The 10,000-nt window shown below is 46.2% G+C and overlaps 1 long non-coding RNA gene across 2 annotated transcripts in view; it reads right to left on the reverse strand.

Annotated features, from left to right (window-relative positions):
* Window positions 1-7,873: 7,873 nt before the first annotated feature.
* The window catches only part of LOC147997290 (uncharacterized), an 18,370-nt gene continuing 16,243 nt past the window's right edge, over window positions 7,874-10,000 (reverse strand). The window contains exons 2-3 of one of the 2 annotated variants that reach the window (XR_015648016.1): window positions 8,886-9,084; window positions 7,874-7,957 (exon numbers count right to left, since the gene is read on the reverse strand). This is a non-coding gene — a long non-coding RNA (uncharacterized LOC147997290). Of the gene's footprint in view, window positions 7,958-8,864; window positions 9,085-10,000 lie in introns of both variants that reach the window. The other variant, XR_015648014.1, reaches the window with a different exon arrangement.

The following is a 10,000-nucleotide window of genomic DNA, read 5'->3' on the forward strand; positions in this document are numbered from 1 at the left end:
GGACAGGACAGGACAGGACAGGACAGGACAGGACAGGAGAAAAAAACAAGAACACAAACAAAAACTCAAAATGGAAGTCCGGTTCCAAATAGTCTCTGTCTGCCCTGTCGCTCTAGTGTTGGTGGTCCAGGTTATAAAAGCTTATACATGGGTGGGTGCGGGAAGTGCTGCTGGGTGTTCAGTTCAGGTCCAAGATTATTGCGGGTAACTAGACAACAAAGAAAGCAGTTAGACTGACTCCTACAGTGTTCGGTTTCTGAGTGTGTTATCACACAGAAGAGCCTAACAGAATATGTAATGAATTCTGGCAGCAACAGCAGAAACAACCAATGAGAAAGTGTCCTTATAATACTAGCAACTGCAACAAAATGGCAGACTAGCCAGCTAACAGTTCCCTAGCCATTAACTCATCTGACATAGGCCTTCTTCACGTTGCATCTAGATAGGTCTTCCTGTCTTCCTCTCCAGTGTGTGTGTGTGTGTGTGTGTGTGTGTGTGTGTGTGTGTGTGTGTGTGTGTGTGTGTGTAAAGAGAGAGAGAAGGAGGGGGGGAGAGAGAGAGAGAGCTTTAGAGAGAGAGAGCTTTAGAGAGAGAGAGAGCTTTAAAATCAGCACTCAAGCCTTTTCTCTTCCTATCCCTATCCCAACCCCCCCCCCCAAACCAGCAGCAAAGCCACCAGCACTCGAGAGACAGAGGAAGATGAAATCTCTAGTCTGAGAAACAAGAGGAGGTAGATAAACATACCCCCCCCCTCTCTCCTTCATAATTTGTTAAAGTGTTCCCTTTGTGTTGTGTGGACTCTACTGTATTAAGCAAGTTTCACATCGTACTATCTCCAAAGAGGAGTCAACAGTCTCTTGGCGTGCAGGCAGTTGTTGCCTGCTTTAAATATTTTTTGGTGTGTTTGCTTGTTTGTTTGTTTGTTTGTTTGTTTGTTTGTTTCAAAACCGAGGGCCTGCCTGCGTTCAACAGATCCAAACCCAGTTCTCAGAGGGGAAAATGGAGTCAAGTCCGAAGTCACTGGCATTTAGGTCATCGGCCATTGACAGTCATAGGAGATGGGAATATCGTCCTTTCTCCAATGGAGACTCACCTGGGTATGCATCAACCACATCTAAAGGCAGGCCTGGGTTAGTACGGGGTGGTGGATGGGGAGGAAGGATCTGGAAAGAGCTTTGCGATGGGAAACTATGATCAGAATGTTGCACAGAAAACAAAATTTGAACTTAAAAAAAAAAAGGCTCCCGATATCTATCCAAAAATGAAAGGAAATAAAAACCGACATCAGAACTTTACTAACTGCAAATGCTCCATCTCCCTGTATCCAACCACTCCACTCCCAGATAGGTAGATGATAGTTTGCACTTCTGTCCCAGTTGGGCTGTCGAGGTTAAGGAAAGGGGAACCACCTCTGTGGTTATGTGATCCACACACGAAATAAAATAAAAGGAGCGGATAAACGTGCCTGGCATTTTAAGATGCTCAATTTCTTTGCAAGCTTCATTTTGTTTCATTCTTTTAAAGGTTTACTTATTTATTTTCACTTACATTGAGTACACTAAAGCCCTTTTCACATACACAGGGCAGTAGAGTGCATGGGATATCCCTTTGCAGAGGGTTGTGAGCCACCATGTGGTTTCTGTGGAATCGAACTCAGGACCTCTGGAAGAGCAGAGCGGTGAGTGCTCTTAACCTCGGAGCCATCTCTCCAGCCCTTGACAAGCTTTATTTAACTAAACATTAAACATGAATCAGAAACGCCAAACCCTGTACATATATGGTCCAGATTCACCCTTACTTAGAAATCCCCGAGCTGGCAGGGCGAGGCTGGGAATTGAGAGTGAGCAAAAAGGGAGTCTGCCTCTTTCCCCCAGGGTGTGCTATCAACTCCATTACCATTTCCAAACAGCTGGGTGTGAGTCTAACTAAGGTTTCCTTCAGTCAGACTTTTGCCAGGAGCCGGAGCCCTGACAGGACAGCGAGAGCGATGATCAGACATCATTTCACAGTGAAATCATCACTCGCTGATTTCAGGCAGAAAACTTTAGAAAACTCTAAACTCTAAAGAGGCACTGAAGCGTGCTAGGGCAGCAGCAGTACTTCCCCGACTGACCTTCAGGGACCTGCATATTCTCCAGCCCCGCCCCACCCCACCCCCTCTCAGCTAGCTCCTGTCCACCCCTCCCCCTCCCCCCACATACAGGGAGGAGGCCTTGTGTGGGGGGGGGGGCGGCGGGGAGATGCAACTCTCTCTTTTTTTTTTCCTTTTCTTTTTTTCTTTTCTCTCTTTCTTTCTTTCTTTCTTTCTTTCTTTCTTTTTTTTTTCTTTTTTTTTTCTTTTTCCGTAGCTGGGGACCGAACCCAGGGCCTTGCGCTTGCTAGGCAAGCGCTCTACCACTGAGCTAAATCCCCAACACCCGCAACTCTCTCTTGAGAGATAGTTCGGGTCTCCCAAACAAATACATAACTAGAAACTTCATTTGTTTACTTTATTTCATCGAGCATACCATGGAAGAGGGAAAAGGAACAGGGAAGCTAGGCCAACTGGTCGAGCTCCTCCTTTCGTTTTGTTTCAAAAAGGAAAGGAAAAGCCAAAGAACCCCCTCTTTTTGGTGAAAGGAACAGAATGGTGAAAGTTGAAACATCGGCTCGCCACTTAATACTTTGGCTTTTAATAAAAGGGACAACAGATCTCCCTCCTATTTGGTTAAAAAAAAAAAAAGGAATTAAAACACCACAAAAACGTGCTGTCAGCCAGATTCCCTTTAAACCTCCGTTATAGAGGAAGACGGGTTTTTTTTAAGCATCATTTTAAATATATAAATATGTATTTGTGTGTGTGTGTGTGTGTGTGTGTGTGTGTGTGTGTGTGTGTGTCCGTCCGTCCGTCAGTCAGTCAGTCAGTCAGTCAGTCAGTCAGTCAGTCAGTGTCTTCTGTATGGAGAGGATGTGCTGACTCTGAAGCTATGATCTAGACACTTTCTAGATCACAGTTAAAAAGTTTTTAATAACTGTGTGAAGGAGACAGGTAGGGGTGTGTGTGTGTGTGTGTGTGTGTGTGCATGCATGCATGTGGGGGGGAGGGGAGGCTTTGATATCAGCACTCAAGCTTTTTTACTTCCTATCCCAATCTCCCCAAACTACCATCAAAGCAGCACTAGGGAGGCAGAGAAAGGTGAATCTGAGAGTTTCAGTCCTTCCCGCCCTACAGACGAATACAGAGAAACCCAGTCTGAGAAACTAGGGGAAGGGGGAGGGGGAGAGAAAGAGAGAGAGAGAGAGAGAGAGAGAGAGAGAGAGAGAGAGAGAGAGAGAGATCAAATTCTCTTGTGTCTGTCTCTGTTTTTCTCTATTCTCTCTCTCTCTCTCTCTCTCTCTCTCTCTCTCTCTCGTTGTGTGTGTGTGTGTGTGTGTGTGTGTGTGTGTGTGTTTGTTTGTTTGTTTGTTTCAAAACCCAGAGCCTGTCTGTAACAGATCTAAACACAGTTCTTGAAGGGGAAAATGGAAACAATTCCATAGTCTCTGGCAATGAAGTCATCTCCCATTGAAAACCACAGGAGAGGGGAATATTGTCCTCAACTAGGCATATATCAACCAGTATTTCACAGGCAGACCTTCAGGGAGGTGCAGATTCACCAGCCCTACCCTCCCTCCCATCCCCCCAGCATCCCTGCTCATCTCCTGTCCACCATTTGTTGATTCATTGTTGCTGTTGCTGTTGCTGTTGCTGTTGCTGTTGCTGTTGCTGTTGCTGTTGCTGCTGCTGTTGTTGTTGTTGTTGTTGTTGTTGTTGTTGTTGTTGTTGTTCCTGGTGTGAAGAACACTGTGAGGTAGCCTTCCTCTAATAAACCCTCTGGTCTTTAGGGATCCTTCACCCACTCACTCTCTGCCAGACTGAGTTCACAGCAGAAAACGCGTTTTTGAGAGAAACATGTTCCTGGTCCTGTGTGCCCATATTGAGGGAGGCATGAGAAAGGGATAACAAGGAAGGGAGACCCGGCAGTGGTAGGGGGCTGGGATGGGGTCGGGGGTGGGTGTCCTAGCTTGCTAATCCAACTGACCCACTTGCTGTGTAAATAAATATTTTGCATTCTGTGTCCCTTGTTTGATTTCTCACTAAATTCCAGATTGTCAATCTCCCTGTGTCGATTGCACAAGAACCCAAATGGGGATGCTGGGTGGTGAGCTGATTCCTCCCTAGAACACCTGTGCACTCTCTCATAGTCTCTAAGCTCCTTGCTGGACTCTTTTGGGCTTGGACCTGGCTGTCTGTAAGCCAGGAAGGAAGGAAGGAAGGGAGGGAGGGAGGGAGGGAGGGAGGGAGGGAGGGAGGGAGGGAGGGAGGGAGGGAACAGGCCTCAGTTGAGAATCCCAATTTTCTAGTTCACTGCATCTGATGGCTGGCTGACCCTTCCAGGTGAATTGTATTTTTTTTTTCCTTTTCACTCCTTTATTTGAGTCAGGGGTGTCTGCACATAGACCTGGAAATCAGTACCTAGATCAGGCCTGCCTGCCTGCCTGCCTGCCTGCCTGCCTGCCTGCCTGCCTGCCTGCCTGCCTTCCTCTATCTCACAGAGACACAGTTCTAAACACCTCTGCCTCTTGAATGATGGAAATAAAGACATGCACGAACACCTGGCTTCCTTTCATTGTACATTTAGCCTAATTTCAGTTTTATTCATGTCTGGGAGGGAGACTTGCTTGTGTGCTGTAGTTCAATTCCTTTCACTGTGTGGTTTCCCCACCACCTTGGCCACCATGCCACGTGGAAGAGAAGAAGAGATGAACCATATTGTTGGCACCCATATAACAAACACTTGGTTGCTTCCTCTGAGCCCTCTGAGTATCCTTACATCTCTGTATTTTAAAGTGGTTTTGTTTTGTTTTTTATTGCTGTCAAACTCTCTCTCTCTCTCTCTCTCTCTCTCTCTCTCTATCTATCTATCTATATGTGTGTGTGTGTGTGTGTGTGTGTGTGTGTGTGTGTGTGTGTGTGTGTGTATTTTTTTTCTTCCCCCAGAGCTGAGGACTGAACCCAGGTCCTTGAGCTTGCTAGGCAAGGACTCTACCACTGAGCTAAAACCCCAACCCCTATCTCTGTGTTTTAAAAAGTAGACTCTGGAGCAATACCGGGCAGGTCTCCAAGGCGGGTCCTTCGCTTTATTTTATTCTTTTTGTTTTTAATTGTTAAAGATTTGTTTGTTTGTTTGTTTGTTTGTTTGTTTTATGTCTATTCGAGTACCCTGTAGGTGTCTTCAGACACCCCAGAAGAGGGCATGATTGACAATTACAGATGGTTGCAAGCCGCCATGTGTTGGCTGGGTATTGAACTCAGGACCGCTGTAAGAGCAATCAGTGCTCTTAACGACGGTGCCATCTCTCCATCCACCTACTTTATTTTATTCTCTATGCTCTCTTGTGCGAGTCAAGGTCAAGCAGGCAAGAAACACCCAAACAGATTGGTCCATCACCACTTTCTGAATTCTTTTTGTTGTTGATGTCAGGGATGTAAAGCAAGTTTACCCATGAAGAATTGTAAGGGAGTCCTTCTGATTTAGAGAATAGCAGCCTTGAAATGAAATGAGAATCACAACAAGCATTTGTCTTATTGTTTTTGTTTTTTTCTTCCTTTTTCTTCGGAGCTGAGGACCGAACCCGGGGCCTTGTGCTTCCTAGGCAAGCGGTCTACCACTGAGCTAAATCCCCAACCCCTACATTTGTCTTAAAGTCTGAAAAACACAAAACAAAACAAAACAAAACAAAACAACAACAACAACAACAACAACAACCAAGAACAAACCATGAGACCGCAGAAATCCTCAGGCGGAGGAGTAAGGAGCTAGTTTTTATTGGTTAGGGTATTATTTGGTCGGGTGGGGGTAGGGGTGGGGGTGGGGGTGGGGGTGGGGGTGTTGTCCTTCCTACACCTCTCTTGCATGAATGAGCTGAACATTACTTAAGCTTGTGTCCAAAACTGTCCATTTTTTAGATTGATCCCAGGAGGGAGGGAGCGAGCCGGGGATACAGCACACCCTCTCTGGCCTCAGAGGTCCAGGCTCCCGCTGGCAGGGCCCGAAGGGACTCCTGGGGGGAAAAAAAAATAAAGTCTCCGAGGCACCACCTAGCCGGTTTTATTCTTGAAGAAAAGCAAACATACATAATGGAATAAGGGAAAGAAAAAACCCTGTTTTCTATATACACAAGCAGTCGTAATTTGTTATAGTGTCCCCTTTGCGTAGTTTGGATTCGATGACTTTATTTTATCAAGCAAGTTTTAAACAGCGGTAACTCCAAAGAGGAGTCAACAGCCCCTTTAAGTGCAGTCAGTCATTGACCCTTTGGTCTGTCTGTCTGTCTGTCTGTCTGTTTCAAAACGAGGGAGGGCCTGCCTGCCTGCCTGCCTGCCTGCCTGCCTGCCTGCCTGCCTGCCTGCCTGCGTGCCTGCATCAGATCTAAATACAGTTCTCAGAGGGGAAGACAGAGACAAGTCAGAAGTCACTAGCACTCAATGGACGACCACCAACCTAAGGGCAGGCCTAGGGTAGAATTTGATGGACGGACGGACGGACAGACGGACGGACGGACGGATGGACAGATGGACAGAAAGGATCTAGGAGGAGCTTTGGGAAAGATGAAAAGCCTCCATTTCCCCCCAAAAGAACGAGCCCCAACAGCTGGGCTCTTCGAGATGAGTTATAAGGGGAACCACACATACAGTTTTGTATCACACATACAGTTTGTCATCATCCGTCAATACCAGGTAGACTTTTCAACGTATGTAGGTAGCTGTTGACAGGTCAGTCCTTTACTAAGCCTCATGTAAGCTCTGCAGGGTAAGCCTCAGGAATTCATCTGTGCGTCCCGCAGGGTATGCTTTCTTGCTTTGTTAAAGGCTAGACTTTGGTTGCTGTCTGTCTGTCTGTCTGTCTGTCTGTCTGTCTGTCTGTCTGTCTGTCTGAATGAATGAATGAATGAGCGAGGGAATGAACGAATGAGGAGGGGATGCACATGCCTATGGTTTTAAGATGCTTAATTTCTTTACAAGGTTTATTTATTTAAACATTAAACATTGGGGTTGGGGATTTAGCTCAGTGGTAGAGCGCTTGCCTAGGAAGCACAAGGCCCTGGGTTCGGTCCCCAGCTCCGAAAATAAAATAAAATAAAATAAAATAAAATAAAATAAACATTAAACATTAATCGGAAATAATGGAGTCAGCAGTTAAGAGTTCTGACTGTGTTCTTCCAGAGGTCCTGAGTTCTATTCCCATGGTGGCTCACAACCCTCTGTTATGGGATCGATCTGCTGTGTGTCCGAAGACAGCTGCAGTGTGCTGTTTGTAGGGTAAAGAAAAAAATACTAAAGAAGAAAAAAAAAAAGAGAGAGAAAAAGTTAGAAGCACCAAGTCAAGTCATGTAAATATTGCCCACATTCGGATTTAGACATGCCTGAGCTGTCAGGGCGAGGCTGGCTGAGAGCGAATCAGTGAACGATCGGACTCTTCCTCTCTCTGTGAGGGTGTGTCATGAACTCTATTACCATTTCCAAAGAGTTAGGTATGCTGGAGCGAAGTGGACCGGAAAGCCAAGGGAGGAGAGGTATGCCTACACGAGTCCACCCAACCCCCCCGCCCCCCCCCCCGAGGGAGACATCCTCGAGTGGTGGGGGGAGGGGCGAAGGTGTGGAGGGATAATTTCCAACAAATAAATCCCAACAAATAAATTACTAGAGACTTGATTCATTGATTTACTTTAAATTTATTGAGTGTATCGGGAAAGAGGGAAAATGGGTCAAGGAGGGAGGGAGGGAGGGAGGGAGGGAGGGAGGGAGGGAGGGAGGGAGGGAGGGAGAGAGGGATATCTTTTCCTCCAAATCTGCTGGTATGTAGTCTCAGTGCGTCAGAAAAAAGACTGCTTCTGGCCTCCTTTCTGATTACCCCAAGGCAGTCTGGTCACCGTGCTGTAATAGAAAGGGAAACCACAGTCAAGTCATGGGAGCGAGCGAGCAAGCAAGCAAAAATCATAAACAAAAGCAAAAACACGTCTGTTAAGTTGAGCAGAGCAGAGCAGAGCAGAGCAGAGTAGGGCAAAGCAATACAAGGTCACATTCCACAAAGGCTGATATAGTCTGCCATCTTGGTCTACAGAGTGAAAAGTAGAAGGAGAAAATGAATATCGCTTTGTGTGTCACAAAGTTTTTAAGTTGTAAGGAACATTGCAGGGCTAAACCTTCAAATCCTCAAACCACCCAACCCAAGCTTTCCTCCTCCTCCTCCTCCTCCTCCTCCTCCTCCTCCTCCTCCTCCTCCTCCTCCTCCTCACCCCCCATTGCCCCCCCCGTGTGGTGTGTGTGTGTGTGTGTGTGTGTGTGTGTGTGTGTGTGTGTGTGTGTGTGTGTTTGCGCACGAGCTCGAGCTCGGGCACGCATTTCTTTCACTGCACAACCATCATTGGAGGACGTTTAAATAAACACGAATGAATCAGACAGGCAGACAGACAGGGGCCCATAATGGATCCCTACAACTCGGTGGTGGTGGTGGTGGTGGTGGTGGTGGTGGTGGTGGTGGTGGTGGTGGTGGTGGTGGTGGTACACACCGATTTGTTGACCTCTTTCTTTTAAAGAAAGGACAAGAAACAAAGAGAAATAAAAATGAAGGAATATAGACCTAGCCAAATATTATTTTATTCCCTCCTTCATGGAGCGACAAGAAGATTTATTCATCAACCTTCGTCTAGAATAAGAAAGTAATTGCAAATGAAATCGAGCCATCTTACTGTAATAAGATGTTATCGAGAGAAAGGGGAATTGGATACTGGATCCATTGCTGCCCCCCCCCCCACACACACAAATTGGAAAGAAAAGCAACTCCCCAGATCGCTCAACTAACGAGGCTTATTTAAAACTGGAAAAAGAGGGCTGGAGAGATGTCTCAGCGGTTAAGAGCCCTGGCCGCTCCTCCAGAGGTCCTGAGTTTTCAATCCCCAGCAAGCACATGGTGGCTCCCAACCATCGGTAATGGGATGAGGCCTTCTTCTGGTGTGTCTGAAGATAGTTACAGTGTACTCATAGACACAAAATAAATAATTCTGGAAAAGAAGAGGAAATAACTTTAAAAAAAAAGAAAGGAGGCTGACTGGTCGACCTTCCTTCCCTCCCTCCCTTCCTTCCTTCCCTCCTCCCTCCCTCCCTCCCTCCCTCAGGTTCGTACCTAGGAACTCATGCACACACAACCACACCCCCCCCACACATATATTTAATATTCAATATTTATAAAAAATACGACTGGAGAGATGGTGAGAACAATGGAAAGCAGAGAACTATTCAGCTGACCAATTGATACCTTCAGTTTGCTTATAATGGAAGGGACAACTGGCCGACCCTCCCCTGTCACACACACACACAGAGAGAGAGAGAGAGAGAGAGAGAGAGAGAGAGAGAGAGAGAGAGAGAGAGAGAGAGAGAGAGATTGAATGTAAACCAAAGGGGGGGGGCGGAAACATAGTACTGGGGTTGGGGATTTAGCTCAGTCGGTCAGTGGTAGAGTGCTTGCCTAGCTAGCAAGCGCAAGGCCCTGGGTTCGGTCCCCCAGCTCCGAAAAAAAAGAGAAAGAAACAAAGACAAAAAAATCATAGTACTGCAAGTACCAGTCACTGCTTTGTATGTAAGGCATAGGACAACTAGTCGACCTCGTTTTCCAACTGGTCGATATATAATATATTATAGATATATCATTAATAAATTGAAAAAAAAAAGCCAGAAGTCAATACCAGGTGGATCAAGTAAAGTACGCGTCGCCATATGTTAGGGACATCTGGTCGACCTAGGACAATTGGAGAGGGATCATCAAAGGCAAAGTGCCGTCGGGACTACTGGTCGACCTCCGAGAATCTCAGAAGAAAGAAAGATATACATGGATACAGAGAGATAGATAGATAGATTTTATTAAAAAAAAAAAAAAGTCCAAAGCCGTGCGAGGGCTCTCGTCGCCGGATACTTCAGACA

The sequence above is a fragment of the Rattus norvegicus genome, unplaced genomic scaffold, assembly GCF_021556685.1.
Source record: "Rattus norvegicus strain SHRSP/BbbUtx unplaced genomic scaffold, alternate assembly SHRSP_T2T unassigned-0000193, whole genome shotgun sequence".
In the NCBI taxonomy this organism is placed as follows: Eukaryota; Metazoa; Chordata; class Mammalia; order Rodentia; family Muridae; genus Rattus; species Rattus norvegicus.